This window comes from Pithys albifrons, chromosome 11 (genome assembly GCF_047495875.1).
Source record: "Pithys albifrons albifrons isolate INPA30051 chromosome 11, PitAlb_v1, whole genome shotgun sequence".
Classification (NCBI taxonomy): Eukaryota; Metazoa; Chordata; class Aves; order Passeriformes; family Thamnophilidae; genus Pithys; species Pithys albifrons.
Genome location: NC_092468.1, coordinates 26,287,074 through 26,306,911, shown reverse-complemented (window position 1 = coordinate 26,306,911; position 19,838 = coordinate 26,287,074). Strand labels below are relative to the sequence as shown.

The window sequence follows — 19,838 nt, the reverse complement described above, 5'->3', positions numbered from 1 at the left end:
GTGTGTTTCAAGGATATACATGGAAAGGCTTATTTTTCCAGGGATTTTAATATTGCTAAAATTTTGTGCAAATTCTGGTGAAATCTGACTGCAATCTCTGCGAGGACAGTGCTGCTTCATATTACACTCAGCTTATGTAACTTCTTCAATTAAATAGTAAAAAATCCTCTTATTTGTCTATCATTTTAATGAACAAAGCCATTTTGTCTTGTAATAAAGCACAAGGCTGGTTGCATGCACCTGCACTGGGTTTGAAGCTGCACCTATTTTTAGTGGCAGCAGAAGTGCAGCCCCAGCAGTGCTGGCACACCAGCACTCACCCAGCAACTCACTTGGAGCAGCCCCAGTAACATTATGAAACGTCTTCTGCCCTTTGTGTTGCTGTGCTTAATTCACCTTTCCAGGTGACTCTTCAGGCAGCAGTATGTCCTTAGAAATAGAGCAAAAATGGTTTGCAAAATACTAAAAATAAAAATGTGCAAATAAAATCTAAAACCTTGAGAGGAACCAGGTGCATCAACTGAGAATCAAAATAAATGAACAAATGAGTGATGCTTTGTCTTAGAGGCTGAAGGCACGTGGTGTTGTGGTCACAGAACAAGGGAGAAAGGAGTCACACTGCCAGGGGGCAGGGATAGATGGATATTGGGAGGAAATCCTTCCCTGGGATGGTGGGCAGGCCCTGGCACAGGGTACCCAGAGCAGCTGTGGCTGCCCCATCCCTGGGAGTGTCCAAGGCCAGGTTGGACAGGACTTGGAGCAACCTGGGACAGTGGAAGGTGTCCCTGCCCATGACAGGGGCTGGAACGAGACAGTCTTGAATGTTCCTTCCAGCCCAAACCTGACTCTGATTCTGTGATTCCATGATGTTTGGGGTCTGTGTGTCCTCAGGTGGCACAGACAAGGGCCACACCTCGGGGGTCCCACAGGCCCCAGGCTGACCTGCTGCCCCATTCCCACCCACTCCAAGCCCTCTCCCATTCCCAGCACTCAGCCAGAGAAGCTGCTCCCAGTCCCTTTTCCCTGTACACAGCAAAGTTAAATGTGCCCTACAGAAGGTGCCTTTTCTCCTCTTTGGCAGTGCTGCTGCATCTTGATTTTGCTGCAGGAAGCAGAGTGAGTGTTCCTTCCCAAACAGCTTAACATATCAAAGCCAGTTAAAACATGGAACCCTCTTAGCTGTGCCTTGCCTGCCATGGAGGTATTTCAGGTTTCATGTCAAGATGTATTTTCATGCCACTGACTCGTTTCACTGCCTGCAGCTGCCCCAACTTCACACCGTGTGGAGTTTTGTCCTGTTCCCTTGGCATGGTGTGGGGTGGCTGCCCCACTCTGGGGTCTCTGGCAGGGGATGCTGCTGGCAGAGCTCAGGGGACTCCAAGGGGCTGGGCACAGGCTGTGGGGACCCCACTTGTGCTGGAAGACTTCCTGACCTTCCAAAGTGAAGGTCCAGATGTGGGGTCTGACAGCAATTCTGGGGTGCCAACAACAGGTACAGGGAATATAACATATAAGTATTTCATTTATTTCACCTGATTTATTTTAAGATTCAGTTAGTATTCTTTTTTTTTTCCTCTTGGTTTATCTTTGCCTTCCATGCAGGTGTTTCAGCTTTGCTGTAATGTCCCTTCCATTGAAATTATATTTTCTTATCAGCCAGTGAATTATGTTTTCAACAGACCATGCTGTTAAATGCCTTTCCAAAATTCCCTTATCCCTCCAGTGTCCACTGAGAGCCGACAGACTCTTCCCCCTCAGCACAGAAACCTTGGAATGCACAGCCAGGCAGGTTCAGAGGCTCTGGGGTTTGCAGGACTCTGCTCTGGCTGGTTGTGTTTGCCACGAGCAGACACTGGCACTGTGTGAACACCAGATTTAATACCTGTGCTGGCTGAGCATTTCTCTGGTTTCACAGAGTCACAGAATCATTTAGGTTGGAAAAGACCTCCAAGATCATCGAGTCCAACATTTGACCAATCCCCACAATGGCTTCATTTAACCCTGGCCCGAGTGGGCAAACAGTTTGCTGTGCCCCTGGCAGAGTTGGGGCAGTGCATGAACCCAGGGGATATTTGTTTCTAAACTTTATTTTACAGCATTAGGAAAACACAGTCCAGCCTGTGGCAAGTGGCAATGGGCAGAACAGATAAAAATTAAATAAATGAAGGTGTTCATCCTGTGCAGCTCAGGTTTCTGCTGCCAGCACAAGGCTCTGGCTCTGATGGGAGTGGGAGGGAGATGCCAGGAACGCTGCTGTGTGGATGGGCTGAGCTCAGGCGGGGCTGGAAGCAGGACAGTGCTCGGAGGCCCCTGGCAGAAGGGACACTTTCTGGGGGTTTACCCAGCCCAGCAGCACCAGCCATGTGGGCTGGTGTCCAGCCCCACCAGACCTGGAGGGGTCCCAGCCCTGCTGCCCATGTTGGCATCCCCTCTGGGCTGAACCTGACCGGGGGAGAGGCAGGAGAGGCAGGAGCTGCTGGGAATGGCTGAGCCTGAGCCGTGTGTGCTGGCAGGAATATAAATACCCGGAGGCTGCACTGTTCCCTGGCAGCTGAGTGTGGGTGTCACAGCACTGGCAGTGCCTCTGTATGAGCTCCGAGAGGACAGGGGAGTGTTGGGTGTATTTATATCCCCTGGGCCACACGCACCAGCACAGGGGGCCTTGGGGAATGTTGTCACTCCCTGCGAGGTGGCAGTGGCCCACTGCCCACCACAGACACCAGCAGCATGTCTTGCAGCCCTGGCACACACCAGACATCCCACCAGAAAACCCATTTCCAGAGTCCCAGGTGACTGCTGCCTTCCTGTGGGAGCATTGTCATGTTCCTGAGTGACCACCAGAAGATCCACTCATTTAAAGTGCTGGAAACACCATTCACCCTTCCTGGCATTCCCCTAGAGCCAAGTAACAGCAGAGCTGTTTATCTGAATAATTCATAGACGTCTCCTCCATTCAGTTTATGGCTCTGCCCCACAGCAGCACCAGCAGCCACCCTGCACCCTCCTCCTGGGCCGGGGCCATGAGCTGGGATGGAGTGAGATCCATGGGCAGGAGCCCTGCTGCTCCCATGGACTGGCCCCAGCAGGGTCAGTGCCTCAGCCCTGGGCTGTCCAAACATTATCTTATTATTAATTTCAGAAATAAAGAGTACCTTTATGAGTCCACAAAAGTTTAATTCTTTGCAGACTACTGGGCTTTAATATCCTCAGTATAGACACCAGAGAAGTTCAGTCATACAAGGAAGATAAATAAACTTTGCATTGTAGAGGAGAAATAATGTCTTTATTTGATATTTCTGACCCATCCCTGTTCCCATCCCCACTGCAGGCTCCACACAGAGCTCCAGGACCTGGTTGGCTGCAGCAGGGTGGGTTCTGCCTCTCCCTGAGCTGCTCAGCTGCAGCTGGGCAAGTCCTGGGGGCTTGGAGCAGGTTCCAATGTGGGCACAGCTGCCAGGCCAGAGGGAAGCAGGTCCTGGCGCTGCCCGTGCTCCCTCAGTGCTGGAGCTCTGCTCCTCCTCCTCAGCACTGTGTCAGGACATGTTTGGCACAAATCAAAAGTTGTTGTTTAACATTCTTGTGTGTCTGTGAGTGGCAGCAGTGATGCTTCCTGTAAAACAGAGCTGCGAGCGTGGCAAAGCTGTTTGATGTTACGGCCTTATTTAAACAGCATTTAGATAGTAAAAGCAGTCATTGCCCTCATCCCCACATACCAACTACCCATTAAAATTCCTTCTCATGCTCTTGCACAAAGACTAATTTTGGCAGGAGGCTGACTTGCCCTAGATTTTTAAAAGACTACTTGTTTTAAAACAAAGTCGTGTGGGGAAGGGAGAGAGCTGGGAGAGGGCTGGGACAGGGTTGCTCCCTCCCCTTGCCCGACACAGTCCCACAGTGGCCCAAACACCCCCAATCTCACTACCCTGATCACACCTCATCACCCCTCACCCCAGCCCCTCCCAGCCCCGGCAGGTGCAGTACCTTCCTCCTCCTCCCCATGGAGGGGCTTCCAGCCCCACAGAGGGATGTTGGAGGGAGCAGGAGCTTCAGGCATGGAGGAGGAGGAGCCAGGGGGAGATTGCAAAGCTGTCGTTCACCTTGGCACTTACACACTAAAATAAAGTTTCTAATGTTAAATGCTTTTTAAAAAAAGTTATGCCAATATTCAGATATTACTTAAGGGACTCCACTCAGAGTAAAGCTCTGGGTTTACCAGCCAGCTCTTGCTACCATCACAACCACTTTTCACCAAGATGTTCCTTTGTTTCTGAGTTGTTTCCTCTCCTTCAGGCTCTGGGCAAAAAACTCACTTGGAGGTGACAACAGAGCACAGCAAAACCCAGAAGAAGCCTGACCCACAGGTGTCTGTGGAACCCAGAGCCAACAGGCCCAGAGAGACCCACGGAGGCAAATCAACACCCAGAGCCTCCCTGGGAGCAGATGGAGGAGCTGACTTGTCTGTTTGGCTGTGATTCAATTAAAATGTTCTCTACCCTTCCTTCTCTGCACAGGGATAGAACTGCAAAGGCAAACATTTCTGGGTGCTGTGTGCTGGCAGGGCTGGTGCCACACCAGCAGGAAATGGCACCACCATGGGCACAACCAGCAGGAAATGGCACCACCACAGGCACAACCAGCAGGACACGGCACCACCATGGGCACAACCATCAGGACACAGCACCACCATGGGCACAACCATCAGGACACAGCACCACCATGGGCACAACCAGCAGGACATGGCACCACCATGGGCACAACCATCAGGACACAGCACCACCATGGGCACAACCATCAGGACATGGCACCACCATGGGCACAACCAGCAGGACACAGCACCACCATGGGCACAACCAGCAGGAAATGGCACCACCATGGGCACAACCAGCAGGACACAGCACCACCATGGGCACAACCAGCAGGACATGGCACCACCATGGGCACGTTCCTGACAGTGCTCCAAAAGCTGCTTTGGCTGCAGGATCTGCAGGCTGCTAAAACAACAGAGGTCAAACCCCAGTGAGGCCCAGGGAATCCCAGGGAGTCTCAGTGTCCCATTCCCCAGCAAATGGCTGGATAAGCAGCTGCCCTTAATGGATGTACATAAGGGAGCAGACCTGAATTTTTGGCTAGCAGCTCTCTGTATCATCCCAGGCCACAGTGCCCTCAAGGGATGGCTCTGCAGAGGGATGCTGCCTTTAAAACCTCCATGGAGACTCATGGGTACCCTGCCCACAGCAGAGACAGAGCCAGCACAGCTACAGCACCCACCCCACCATTCCCAGAGGCTGGTTGGAATTCACCCCATGGCTCTTCACTGGGCTCAGCCCGGGAGAAGGGCCAGGGCCGGTATCCCACTGGCACTTCCTCCGTGGATCTGTGGCTGCCAGAGAGGCTCCAGGTCGGCATCGTGGCCCTGATCCTTCACCAGCAGGTTTGGCCACTGACTCTGCCCATTTAAGCTCTCCTGTAACTGATACTGGAAGGGATGACTCAGCCCTAAGTATAGTTACCTGCACCCAAAATAGAGTGGAGCCCTGTGGCAGTTCAGGGCTCCAGGGTGCAGGTTGGCCCAGAACAACTAAACCCATGGGAGCAGGAGGTGCAGCACAGGGCAGCAGTGCAGGTGGCATGAGCTCTTCACCTGTTTTTACCATCAGTCTCAGAGGGGACTCCAAAGTAAACCCTTGGGAATTAATCCTCTAAATAGAATGTACAGAAACATAAGCTTTGAATTGTTCCTTTTCTTGATCAATTCACACTGACCAGAGCTCACGAACAAGATCAATTTACATTCCATCTAAAAATATGCCACCAGCCACACACAGATGGATCTAAGGGGGGTGTAACTATGTGCGTGTGCACATGGCCCTAAGACACTAAGATCCACTTGGAATTCCTGATGCTTCTCTGCAAAGGATGGGGAGGTGGCAAACACAATGCCCTGGCAGTGCTTTTGCCATTTGCCCAGTAATTTGCCATGAAGCCTCCACGCCTGTGAAACTCAGGAGCAGATCTAGAAGCTCCAGTAAGTTCACAACACTGGGAAATCCCCAGGAGGAAACAGAGGAGCTGAAGCCACTTGGCCCCATCCTTCTCCCAGCATCAGACACCAAGAGCTGAGGGGCTGCATTCTGACTCCACTTTGTCTCAGGCTGAATCGTTTAAAATAGCAAACAGAAGAATTTCCCTCTCAGTCTAAGATAAACCCCAATTAATTCGTGGCAAGGTCTCTCCAGCACACCCCAGGAACAATCTGCACCTTGTGGAATGCTGCTGGGTCTGAGTGGTGTGGGCAGCCAGCCCTGGCCGTGTGCTGGTGCTGCTGGCCCTGCCTGGTGCAGCCAGGGACACAAACCCTGGGCTCAACCTCCCTGCTGTGACTAAGTGTGTCAGCACCAGTAATTACATGCCAGATTTAATGTCTGCAGCTAACCAGGTGACAGAGCAGAGCAGAGGCTGCCCCGAGAAGCCTGGCTGGGGCACAGAGGTTACCAGATGGATTTGGAGCTCAGGTGCTCCCAGAGCAGCCACAGCCACACACCTCCCACACCCCCCACATGGACGGGGCAGCAGAGGGGCCTTGGGCAGGGCACAGACCCCACGGCTGCCCTGGGGGGCTCTGCATCAGAGGGTGGGGCTGGACTGGGCTGTGCAATGCCCAGAGCGCCCCAGGACTGGGCAGAACAGGTCTGTGCCCCCACACCCCCTGACAGGAACTGCAGCAGGACACACAGGACACCTGTCAGGACAGGGCTCCTCGAAAGGCTTTTGCTCTTCTTTCCCAGTACTGCTTGAGAGGGTATAAACACGCACCCAGGATCACTGAAAGTGAGTCATATTTCAGTGCCAGGTAATTGTTAGTTATCGTATATGATATTTGCCAGCTCGTGCTGTGAACAGTTACTTTATATAACACCTGGAGAGGTGCGTCAGGCTCCAAGGTTTCCAAGGTCTCTGCTTTGGAAGGGTTTGGAGTGTGGTTCTCATTTCCATCCACTCCAAACCTGTAGTGCTGTTCACATGTTTTAGCCAGTCAGGTGAGGTGTTTCAGTGGGCAGATGGCAGTGACACCTTCAAGAGGGACCAAGGCTCCAGTACAGGTGTTTTCCTCTGCGGGATACCCTGAGCCTGGCTGGGCACTCCCAGCCTCTCCCAAGCATCACCAAAGCCACCACGAGTGTCTCAATCCCTCCAGCCACCATTGTATCTGAGCCTCAGTGCCTTTAGGATCCACTTCTCCCCAGCCCATCCCTGGGTCCAGGAATGGTGCCACCAGGAGAGAAGGGGGTGAGGAATGGTGGGGATGCCCCAAACCCCCTGCACAGTCTGTGGAACAGCAAAGCACTGAGTCAGAAGCACTAACACCCCATCTCTGTAAAAGCCACTTAACTGAGATATAAACTTTTCCCAGCAGATCTAATACATTTGTCTCAGTGCCAAGTGACCATTAAATGAACACAGTCCAAACCTCTCATTAGGCCACACTAACATGTGGATCCCTGGGATGCTGAGGGGCTGTAAGCTGAGGATCCCAGGGGTGCTGAGGGGCTGCAAGCTGAGGATCCCAGGGGTGCTGAGGGGCTGTAAGCTCCAGCCCAGGGGTGCTGAGGGGCTGTAAGCTCCAGCCCAGGGGTGCTGAGGGGCTGCAAGATGAGGATCCCAGGGGTGCTGAGGGGCTGCAAGATGAGGATCCCAGGGGTGCTGAGGGGCTGTAAGCTCCAGCCCAGGGGTGCTGAGGGGCTGCAAGCTGAGGATCCCAGGGGTGCTGAGGGGCTGCAAGCTGAGGATCCCAGGGGTGCTGAGGGGCTGTAAGCTCCAGCTCAGGGGATGGGAGCCACAGTCTCTGCAGCTCAGGCACACCAGCTGGTGGGGCATGGAGCAGGTTCATGGGGTGGGAGCAGGGACTCAGCCTCACAACCAGCAGCTCCAGGGTGACGCCACAAGGCCTGGTGTGGCCAGGCAGCACTGAGGTGGTCCTGAAGTCGGGGGCACCAGCACAGCTGCCCCCATTCCCCTGCACCCTCAGCGTGAGCAGTGGTGCTCAAGACGATGCCAACAGACTACATGAGGCTCCCGATGCTTTGAACAGCCTCTCCAAAAGGAGCAGAGAGAGGAGCTGAGGAGGGGAGGTGACAGCTGCCAGTGGGCCTTGGAGAGCTGGTGGCAGAGCAGCCCATGCCTGGCTGGCACCCGGCACTGCCTGTGGCCCCTTCCCCCTCCGCTGCTGCTGCTCCCACACAACCCACTCAGCGATGAGCTCAGAGCAGCTCCAGACTGCTCTGGAGGGGCTGCGGGGCGTTCCCAGCGGCAGCGCCGGGAGGAGCCGCCTTGTCCTTGCTGGCTGCACGTCGAGCTCAGGCAGCCAAGGCTGAACTGCCCCTCCCAGCACTGCCAGTCCGCAGCCTCCCTTCAGAGCCTCCCCCAGACCTGCTGCTGTCTCTGCCCCAGGCCTGTGCTGAGTCCTGCTCTCTCTGCAGCCTCTGGGCTGAGGTAAGGAAGGTTTCACGGGTAGTGCACAAAGTTGGGTGAACACCTGCAGCATGACCACTGTTGGGAAGGCCTGGCAGCTGTGGCAGGAGGCTGGCACATGTGTGCCCACCACTGTCCTCCACAGCACCTGGTGCTGCCATGCCCCTGCTGTGGTCCTGGGCTTGCTGTGCCATGGACAGAGTGTCCCCAGCCAGTAAACCCTGTGATTTTCCCTACTGGGCTTGAACTGGGTGGAAGAGCTCCACATGGCTGACCCAAAGCTGCCTCGCACGGGACACTCACAAGGCAAACAGAAAGTGCAGGTGGAAGCCAGAGCTCCCTCTGCAGCTCCAAGACATGATGCTCCTCCTGAACCAACCCAGCATTTCCATTCCCACCACCAGCAGGACCAAGTGTCTCTGGGAGCTCAGTGAGCATCGGGCAAAACCAGAATCACACAGAAATGGAATTTCCCTGGAAAACACAAAAGTACAGCTGTCCCATGGTCATGGTCACTGACTCTGAGGCTCATAATGGAAAGGATGTGAAAATGCTGATATAAGTATGATCTCCCTTTTCAAAGCCACTTAAAAGGCTCTTTTTTAATAAATAAAACAAACAGCCAAACCACCAAAGAAGGCCTAAAGGTATTTCTTTAGCAGGAACTTGCCTGAAGCAGAGCTGATTAAGTGCAATCCACTGCCTTTCCAACTACTTAATAGGAAATAGTACAGACTACATAATTTCAGCAAAAAGCTTTTCAATAAAAAGATTAAATATGTCTCAAATGCATGAAGATATGGGCGGGTTATAATTACTATTGACCTCACCTCATCAGCAGTATTTAATTGATGTCAGGGTCTGTGTCTGCCTGTGCAAGTTAATCAGCATCCCTGGGCCTCCAAAGGCCTCCTACGGAAGCAGGAATATCTCTGGGGCTTTTTCTCACTCTTTTTTTGTCTGCCTTCCCTTCCACACGTCTCTGAGCTGCTGCATCTCTGCTCTGATGGGGCACTCACTGCCTGGGGTTTGAAATCAATACCAAAATAGCTGCTCTGAGCCTCTCCTGCCCCTCGTCCTTCCCAAGCACTTGGAACAGGATCACTTTGCTGGAAATGTGGTTTCCCCCTGTGAGCTGCTCCCGAGGGGCTGCGGGTCCTGCGGGGGCTTTGGCAGAGCCTGCCCAGGGGGTCCCGAGCCCGCTGCCCCCGGGCCCTGCACTCCGGGAGGGGCTGGCACGGACCCCGTGCCCGGCTGGGACACACACCCAGGGGTTAGAAACACAGCAGGACCCGGGAGTACCTGTGGAAGGGCTGGAGCAGTGGGGGCAGCAGTGGGTGTGCTCCATTGCAACATCCATTCTTATCCGCAGCTTCATTTAAGTCTCAGGCAGGTTTCCCCCACCAGCCACCCAGGGAGCTGCTGCCCCACAGCCTGTGCCCAGAGAGGGGCTGCAGCTGATGGACAATCCATGCTGTGTCCAGGGCAGGGACTGGGAGCATACAGGAGCTCGTGTCCATGCTCCAGGATGGGAAAACCACAGAGAAACTTTGCTTAAATGAAACAGATTATCTGATTATACCATAATCAAACTGACCAGGACCAGTACATGCCCCCTCTGGCACTGCCATACCTTTGCCATAAAACCCATTTTGGAGAAACCCCAAACCCAGCAGTGAGATACTTCCCTTGGCTGTGAGTAGGGAGATCAGCTCTGACCGACTCCCTGTGCTGGGGGGAGCATCCCAGGGCATTGGCTGCTGCCTGAGGGTCTCCATGTCCTTCCCAGGTGCTTTGGGTCCATAGGGATCCTCACCTAGGGAATATCCAGCAGAGATCAGTGGAGAAGATGAATCCCTTCCCATCTCTTTCCCCTCCCACTGCCAAGGCACAGGTTTGGAGTCAGGGCACCCCAGCGCAATTCCATAGTGAGGTCAGGATTCCAAGGTTTTCTGAAATTACAAAGCAACTTCTCCATGGTGCCTTTCACAGTGTTAATCTGATTAGTACCATTTAAAAAGAAAAAAAGTAGCTTAATTCTATATCTTAGCAAAGCTTCTCTGCCAAGTGCATTCAGGTGAAGAATCCCTCTTCCCAGAGGAGCTGAAACCATTAGGGAAGGTTTGCTGCTGAAGTCCATCCTCTCCCAGCTCCCTACAGCTACTGTGCATCCTGGGCTTGTTATTTATAAAGACTCAAGGAGAATATGTCAGAGCTGTGAGGGGCTGAGGCAAGGAAATGTCAAACCAGTTCTGCGTCACCTCCACGGACACAAACACACTGCTGGTTTGGGCAAGTCCCACTTAGCACAGCTGAAGGTTTTGAGTGTCTCCTGCTTAGAAACCTCCTGGATTTTGCCAACCTCCAGCTGGACTCTGTGACAAGCAGCAGCTCTGACAGGAAAACTCATGGGCTGGAATCACACCTTGACGCTGGACGTCACGTGCCATAAGCAGCCCCCTGTGCTTGCCAGGATGGGAAGGTGTCAGTGCAGACAACTCCCCTTTCTGACCTCTGCTCTCCTCCCACTCAAGTCAGCAGAGTCCAGCCCAGAGGAGGGTTGGGAGCTGTGGGGACTGTGGGCACTCCCACAGCAGCAGAGGGGAGAAACCCTTGGGAGGGCTGGGGTAACACAACCTGACAGAAAGGGAAGGGACTGAAAGGTGGGTCCGAGCAACTGGGGAGTGACACAACTGAAAGCACTTGTGTGTTCCTGGCATGGTGAGCACAGATCCTGCAGCACACACGGCAGGCTGAGCACCACAGCTCAGGGCTGAGCACCACAGCTCAGGGCTGAGCACCACACACAGCTCAGGGCTGAGCACCACACATGGCAGGCTGAGCACCACACACGGCAGGCTGAGCACCACACACAGCAGGCTGAGCACCACAGCTCAGGGCTGAGCACCACACACGGCAGGCTGAGCACCACACACGGCAGGCTGAGCACCACACATGGCAGGCTGAGCACCACACACGGCAGGCTGAGCACCACAGCTCAGGGCTGAGCACCACACATGGCAGGCTGAGCACCACACACGGCAGGCTGAGCACCACAGCTCAGGGCTGAGCATCACACACGGCAGACTGAGCACCACAGCTTAGGGCTGAGCACCACACATGGCAGGCTGAGCACCACAGCTCAGGGCTGAGCACCACACACGGCAGACTGAGCACCACAGCTTAGGGCTGAGCAAAACGAGGTGGGTGGAATGGGTCTGAGAAAGGAGTGATATTTGGGAAATGTAAATCAGAGCTCTAGCAGTGCTCAGCAAACAATCCAATGTGAATCCGTAGGGATGGAGCAGGTAAATGGTACAGCCTCAGAACCCTGGATGTTTATAGGAGAGGCTCTGGCAGCACGGGCTGTTCACGTGTGTCAGTAACAAGAAGTCACACTAAAATCATGAGGTGCTTTATTTTTGGAAGGATGATGTATTGCTCCTCCTGAGCTTAACAATTTCCTAATCCCACTAAAAGAATGATGGCCTAATGATGTGAGCTCCTAAATAATGCATCACAGGTCAATTTACAAACACACCACAGGTCAGTTTACAAACACACTGCAAAGCATCATTTAGCACGAAGGGGTTTTGCTCCCTGTAGGAATGGTGATGTATCCATTGGATTCCAGTGTCTCAGGTACTGTGAGTGTCTGCTGCCCCTGCCCATCACACCTATGGTCTTGGCATCAGCTGGGCCTGTTGTTTCTGACAGGCCCATACCTTCCAAAGCTGACCTATCACTTTACAGTGAGGGATTTGTGGGAACAACAGGTATTTTGCAAGTGCCACTTGCACTCTCACACCTCTCAGAATCCCAGCTGTCAGATATTCCATCTGTAGGGATCGTGGTACAGGAGAGTGGATACAACCCCCAGGATGAGCTGCCTCACTGGAGCACCTTGGAATGAGGTTTGCTCAGGGAGGGATGTGAAAGCCCCTGACAAAACTCCTCCCAAACAGAGGTAATTGCTGTGAAACCTCTTTTAGAGATTCATCCCCTTTATGGAAAGCACAACCTTGTGCAGGGCCTGTGAAGGAGCTCTCACTGGACCTGGCTGCTGCCCCTTCCTTGTGGAGCTGCTGCATTGGCTGGGACAGGCAGAGCTGCCTCGGGGACCAGAGGGCTCTGAGGGATGGGCAGAGCTAAGGACAGTTTGCCCTTGGCACAGGCTGCCAACAGTCCCACCCTGGGGATGAGTGAGCACCCGACTCAGTGGGTGACACACGGGGTCTCTGCTGGGCAGAGCAGGCAGCTCCAGCAGACCCAGGTCAGCCCAGCACTGGGGTGGATATCCACCAGTATCTATGAACAACAAGAAGGGAAGGACTGAAAATAATAATCTAAATAAAAATCCAAGTTATTGCTAATAATTCCGCTGCAAAACAGCCTTTTTCTTCCTCTGCAGTTCCCCGAAGGATGGCCCGGAGCCGCCGCCATCTCCATGGTGACTGCTCGGCTCGGCTCCGCAGGGTGTTCGGCGGCTCCGGCACACGGGCGGCTCCGGGAGCCGGGCAGGAGGGCACCGAGGGCATGGAGGGATGGGGTTATGCGCCCAACAGGCTGCCATGCAGAGCCCCTTCAGCCCCGGCACTGGGCAGAGCTCAGTCTCAGCACCCAGGAAGGCTCAGCACAAACCCAGGTGTGTGAGGTCAGAGGTGGCTCTGGCCTCGTTGGTGCCACTGGTCCGTGGTGATGGGCACTGCCCCAGCACTGCCCCGCCCTGTGGCTGGCCACAGCCACGACCCCTCTGGTGCACTCAGCGCTGTTAGCGAGAGCTGCAGCTCATTTGCACCTATTTTTAAGTTGGAGATACTGTCTCCGGGCTGGCTAAATATAAAAGTCTTGTACCATGTGGTGAGTCAGGCTTGGCGAGGAGCCATGGCGAGGCAGTGCGGCCGGTGGGCACCGAGAGCGGCACACGTGGTGCTCTGGGGTGGCAGGAATGGGATCAAAACCACCCAGCACCCAAACTGCTGCTTGTCACAGCCTGGGCAGATCTGTGAGAGCACGGGCCGTGCTCAGGGGCACAAGGGGAAGGGAAGAGCTTGTGCTTGGATCCCAGCTCTGGAGGGATGCCCATCTCTGCATGGGCAGCACACAGACCATGACGGGAGATGCTGGTGCAGGTGGGTCTGCAAGACCCTTTGCATTTGCCAGGTGTGGTGGTTCAGTGTTGTGCTGGCAACTGTGTGCCCCTGGCTCTGCTGCCCCTTGCTGAGCCCTGCTGCCCTGGGAGGGGCTGCCCTGGCAGCTGATGGACACCGTGCCGGGTCCTGCTGGGCACTGTGCTGGGTCCTGCCAGACCCCTCAGGGAGCCCCAGGCCTGCTGTGCTGCTCACACAAACCAACCCACCCCACAGAGGGTTTGTCAGACCATTCACATACTGACGCAGCACTACCCAGGCAGAGCCTCATCTCCCATCACTGAATCCAGAACCCTCTCCCAAGGACAGCCAGAGGCCCCTCACAGGGTCTGGGGTCCTGTACGTGGGGTCAGCAGCTCCTCATGGCCCCCTGACCCATCCCGGAGGCAGGACACGGGCACGGTGCCCACGGTGCCCACGGCTGCGGCTCCAGCACAGTGTCGCCCCGTGCCACCCCCAGCCCACGGCGACAGCAGGGACACTGGTGACGGCAGCAACCACGGGCAGCGCCGGAACAAGAAGCGCTCCTGCCTGGCCAGCCCCGCCATTGACGGGGAAATCCTCAGAGCGAGGGACTTAAATCGGCTGGGGGGCTCGGGCAAGACCCGCAGCTTCGGCGGTCCTGGTTTCTTTGGGAGAGTCCCTGTTGTTCCCGCCCGTGGGACAGGTCCCTGTGGGGCGATGCAGGTGGCCCGGGGGAAGCGGGAACCGCTTTACACGGATTTATCCCGCAAAACACGCGCGTGGCGCGTCCCCGCCCGCTCCCTCGGGGTGCCCCGGCAGCACCAGGTGGCGCCCGCGGCGTCTGCAACCTCCTTCCCGGCCGAGATAAACCGGGGGAACCGGCGGAGAGGGGCGAGAGGAGCGGCACGCGTGGGGCTGCTGGAGTGGGGAGTGCTCCTTTGGGGGCTGCTGGAGTGGGGAGTGCTCCTTTGGGGGCTGCTCGTGGGGGCCTTCGCACGGTAGGACAGGGAGAGTGGGGCTGGGGACAGTGCAATGGGGACAGTGGGGCTGGGGACAGTGCAATGGGGACAGTGGGGCTGGGGACAGTGTAATGGGGACAGTGGGGCTGGGGACAGTGTAATAGGGACAGCCAGAGCGTGACTCTGCCCCTCCCTGAGCCACCCAAGCGCAGGAGGTATCAGGAGAAAAGAGGGTTCCAGGGAGACCTGAGAGCCCTTTCCAGTGCCTGAGGAGTCTCCAAGAGAGCTGGAGAGGGACTTGGGACAAGGGCCTGGAGGGACAGGACTAAGGGAATGGCTTCCCACTGCCACAGGGCGGGGTTGGATGGGATATTGGGAAGGAATTCCTGGCTGGGAGGGTGGGCAGGCCCTGGCACAGGTGCCCAGAGAAGCTGTGGCTGCCCCAGCCCTGGGAGTGTCCCAGGCCAGGTTGGACAGGGCTTGGAGCACTCTGGGCTGGTGGGAGGTGTCCCTGCCCATGGCAGGGAGTGGAACGAGATGAGCCTTATGGTCCCTTCCAACACAAACCAGTCTGTGATTTGGTTATTCTTTGGATTTCTGTGTCTTTTCAATTGATTGCTCAGAACTTCGAGGATTTGTTGCTGATTCAAATCTGCATTTTCTCCGTGGTGATGGTAAGTCACCTCCTGGCCAAGGATGTGATTCATCCCATCTTGCAGGATGGAACAGGGCTGAGCCAGCCCCCCCATCACACAGAGTGTGGGTTGTTGGTGCTCCTGTCTGCAGTAAAAGGCATCTAACACTGTGTTCTTTAACTTCCAATAATCACTTGGTTTATTACTTTTTCTGTGCTATCCCAGGTATCTTGGTTTGCATTTCACAGACTTTACTCACTGTAGACTGTAAGTTTACTCTCAAGGACTCCAAACCCAGAAGAAATCCCTGAAATTTTCTGCTCTGACCTTCTGTGTATCATAAACTGCTGCACTGCTCAGCACCTTCCTCCCTGCCTGCAGCAGCTCCTGCAGGAAAAACTCAGATTTACAAACCCAGAAGGGGCTGAGTCTCCCTCTGATTCTCAGGAAACTGTTCCATGATGGTTTATCTTGGCTGGTCACTCTCATCCCAGTGTGCCACTATGGAGCCACTGGATCCTAAATCACACCTGCCTGCCAGCCCAGAGAAACCTGAAACCAGCACACTCATGTTGTCCTTATAGGTGTTTGCAGGCTGTAATCCAATTACTGTAATGATCTTTCTGTTAAAGCAAACAGGATAAGCTCTTCAGTTCAGAGTGTTGAATGCTGTTTAAAACCAGACCTTCATTTTTTATTCCCCAACTTCCAGTTCTGACTGGGGAGCAATAGCTGGTTTGTGGGGTCTTGTTCTTTTAATTTTTAAATATAACTGAATCTGAAACCAATTCCAGAGTCAGCCTAAATTAAAGAAAGGCAGGAATGTATAAAATAAACACAAATACTGCAGGAAGGCTGTTCATGTGCCCTGCCACAGAGCACCACACCAGTTACCCCCAGCACTGGGGCATCCAACAGGTATTCCAGGAGATGGGACTGATGAGCCTCGTGGGTCCCTTCCAGCTCAAAACATTCTATGATTCCATGGCATCCCTGGATACAGTGCAGCTTGTTCTGCTGTGCCTTGTTGCCTTGGAGCTGTCTGACAGCAGGGGTACAAGGTTACTTTGCACCCACGTTGGGGGTTAAAGGTGGTGTGGATTTCTCCAGGTGTCACCGCTGGTGACATCCTGGTCCCAAAGGATGTCCATCCCAGGCAGCCCAGCATTTGGGATCTGTGACATTTCCCAGTGCTGTCCTGCCCTGCCCTGCTCTGTCCCAGGGGCCAGTGGTCAGGAGAAGAGTGTGGGAGAAAGGGAGCTGCAGGAGGGGTTTGAGAAACCCAGGAGTAGGTGCCCAGTGGATGGACTCACAGCACTGAGACCTGCTGGGTCCTGTTCCTCACTCATCTCACCAGCATCCCCAGCAGCAGTGGGCTGCTTCCACTGGGATTCCTGGTCTCTCTGCTCCCACTGCTCCCTCCCAGCCTCTGCCTGCCCCAAGAGTGGCTCCTGCTCTCCCAGCTCTGCCATCTCACTGATTCTATCGTGTGATGTTTGTACCATCCTGGAGCTGAATTCTCACAGAGTCTAGACTTGATGTTTTGCCCTTAATTGAACCTCAGGCATTTAACAAATCCAGGAAAACTGAAAATAAACCTATTTTTCAAAGGAAATTAAGTATAGATGAAATGTAAATAGTGGGTGAGGAATGAACTTCCACACACAAAGTCAGATGTACTGGGGCAGACCAGCCCCACATTGCTGTTAAACCACAGCTGCACCTGAGGAGAACGGCCAGAGCTTTTATCCACTTTGTTCCCAAGCCTCTGGGTTGAAGCACAAGGATAAACCTGTCTGCTCAGCAGCACCCTGTGGGAATTGAATCAATTAGTGCCACATTAGGTGGCTTTGGAGCCTTTATGCATTTGGAAGAAATAATCTGCATTTATTCCTTGCTTTAGAAAGTTCCTCTGGCTTGTTTTCCTAATGATTATTGTTCCGTTTGGAGCTGCTCTAATGAACAAAGCTCTGCTCCTTGGTGGAGTGCAGAACCTGTCCCACCCATTTATCTCTCCTGGAGCAGCCAAATGGCATCTGCTGTCACAAGCAGGAAATGAGAAATTAAAAGGCAACAGGAGGTTATTTTCTATTTCCCTCTGTCCTGCAGAATAATAAACATCTCCAAGTGTATGTGCCGTGTGCATCCATCACTTGGACAACTGGGTGTGAGGCAAATCATCCTTAAACACCACAGCAATAGATGTGTCTGCTACAATTTGAAAAATCCCATTAGCTTCTCAAAATAACCAGGTTTACATATTTTCCAGAGCACAGGGTAAGCGAAAACAATTTAACCTAATCAATAAGAAGCAAAATAAATTAATTTTCCCAGACTGCTTCAACATGGAGGGACACAACAGCACAAATACAGACAGTGGATCATTCAGCCAGGCTAAAGCCAACAGCTGCTGTTACAGCATTCATCATGTTCATTGCAGCCTCTTTGAAATCACTGTCAAAAACACCTACGTGGACAAGACAACATTCATTTGGCTTGGGAAGGCCACTGGCACAATGGAGGTGGCAATAAGCTGACAGGTACTTGGCAGTGCCTCTGGAAGGGCAGGGGCTTAATCTAGGAAGCAAAGTTCAAGAAAAAAGCCACAGCCCAAACAAGAGCTCTCCTGAGCAGTGTGATCTTGCTGACACATGGCTGGGGCTGCTGGAGCTCCCTGGCTCCAGGGCCCAGCCCTGCTGTGCCATGCTCAGTGAAGGTCCCTGTGCCCAGCTGAGGGCCCTGACCCTCGGGGTGCCACGAGCATCCCAAGGCACATCCCTCCCTGGCCACAGCCTGAGCTGGGAGGGAAGAAGTGCCTGGGACATGTCCCACCAGGAAGCTTGGCCGCTGTGCTTGCAAACCACAGCCCTCTTTGCCACTGCTCCCCAAAGTGTCCTCACAGCCAGTGACAGCACTGGCAGAGGCTCTGGGCACTGCAGGCCTTTGTGAGGCACATTTCCCTGAGGGGTTTTAAGGTGTGAAAAGGAGAGAAAGAAACAAGTGTGGGCCTAAGGAAGAAAGAGTTCATGTACCCTGATGGGCTTGGCCTTGAGAGCCCAACTGTATGGTGAATCAACATTGAAAACAGGATATATGCAAGAATTCCCAGTGAAAAAGTGAGGTTTTACTGAAATAGCTGCTTCCCATAATGCTATCACATCCAAATATGTGGGTTCATCCCTGTTAACTGTGGCACTCCCAGAACAATTCAGCAGAGACATCACTCACCAGGCTGGAGCATCACCTGCCCAAAGCTCATTCCTTCTCACCATAGGTGAGAAATGAGGGACCCTGGTGATCTGGTTTCTCACATCAGCATCTCCTCTGAGCCTGTAAAAGGGATGGATCCAGGTGTAAATTCATGTCTGCAGAGCTGTGCACCCACAGACTCCTGCTCACATTGGTCCTGGCTAGATCTGACCCAGCCCCAGTGAACAAGGGGAACAGCCACGAGGCTGTGCCTGTGCCAGGCTCAGAGAGGGGTGTTTGGTGCTACACCTCTTAGGCAAATATTTGGCTGCTGCTTTGGGTGTATCCCACAGCTCAGGGCACAGTCAGGGCGAGCTTGGATTGTCCCACCAATTTAGGGAAGATGCATAAGAGAGAAGTCCTTCCCTGTGAGGGTGGGCAGGCCCTGGCACAGGTGCTCAGAGCAGCTGTGGCTGCCCCATCCCTGGAAGTGTCCCAGGCCAGGCTGGACAGGGCTTGGAGCAACCTGGGCTGGGGAAGGTGTCCCTGCCCATGGCAGGGGGTTGGAAAGAGATGAGCTTTATGGTCCCTTCCAACACAAACCAGTCTGTGACTGTGTTTCTACCCACCCTTCAGCTCTCCCCCAGGATGGGTGACGTGCTGGGGGTGGCTGTGTGTCCCTGGCCATCCTGCATTGCTGCCTGCTCATGATTCCATGGCTGGCTGCTGACTGACATGATAACTAACATATCTCTAGGCACATGTGGACTAATGCTCCACACAGGCAGGCTGGGTTTGTTGGGCACCTTTTCTATCCACTGAATATGTGTGCAACACATAAACTACTTACATAGTACTCATTCACTCCACTCTGTGCTGCAGCCACCTACAGCAGCAGTGGAAATGCAGAGACCTGTGCCAGATCCACAGCCCCCAAGAAGGCCTGGTGAGCCCAGGCCTGTACCAGCCCAGGAATATCCTGGTATCCCTTATTCACCAGGGAAGGCTTCCCTGTCCCAGATCCCATGACATTGATTTCAGCACACAGAGGCACCAGGCACAAGGCAGCAGCAGCTCAGCAAGGGGCTGAGCATCCCACCTGCATCCTGCCCCAACCCTGCCCTCTGTCCTGGCTTGTCTCCACTGTGCCCCACTAATGGAGTCCCCCAAAGGCATTTTGGTGAGTGTGAAGGGGACATATTTGCACAGCCAGCTTTGCTGGACTCCTGGGCAGTGCTGGGCAAGTGCAGGTGGAGGAGGGTGGCCCAAGCCCTGGGGCAGGTGCTGTGCCCTCACCTCTGCACAGCCCAACCCATGACCAGGCAGGGCAGGGGCAGGCTGAGCTCAGCTTCCAACCACTCACTTCAGGTCAGCCTTTCATTCCCTTCAGGAAGAAACACAATTAAAATTGATTAGATTCCATATTTTATGCTACTGGAAAGCATTAATATAAGCATTAGCAAAAAAGAGAT

General features: G+C 54.0%; 1 protein-coding gene across 6 annotated transcripts in view; it reads right to left on the bottom strand.

Moving 5' to 3' along the window:
- Positions 1-3,304: 3,304 nt before the first annotated feature.
- LOC139676788 (putative per-hexamer repeat protein 5) overlaps positions 3,305-19,838 on the bottom strand; it is a 32,245-nt gene continuing 15,711 nt past the window's right edge. For 4 of the 6 annotated variants that reach the window (XR_011698734.1, XR_011698733.1, XM_071566108.1 and 1 more), the window contains 3 exons: positions 19,663-19,750; positions 18,406-18,507; positions 3,305-4,112 (listed from right to left, as the gene is read on the bottom strand). The gene's annotated coding sequence lies outside the window, so the exon portion shown is untranslated. Of the gene's footprint in view, positions 4,113-18,285; positions 18,508-19,662; positions 19,751-19,838 lie in introns of those variants that run through there. The other 2 variants (XM_071566111.1, XM_071566110.1) reach the window with 2 other exon arrangements.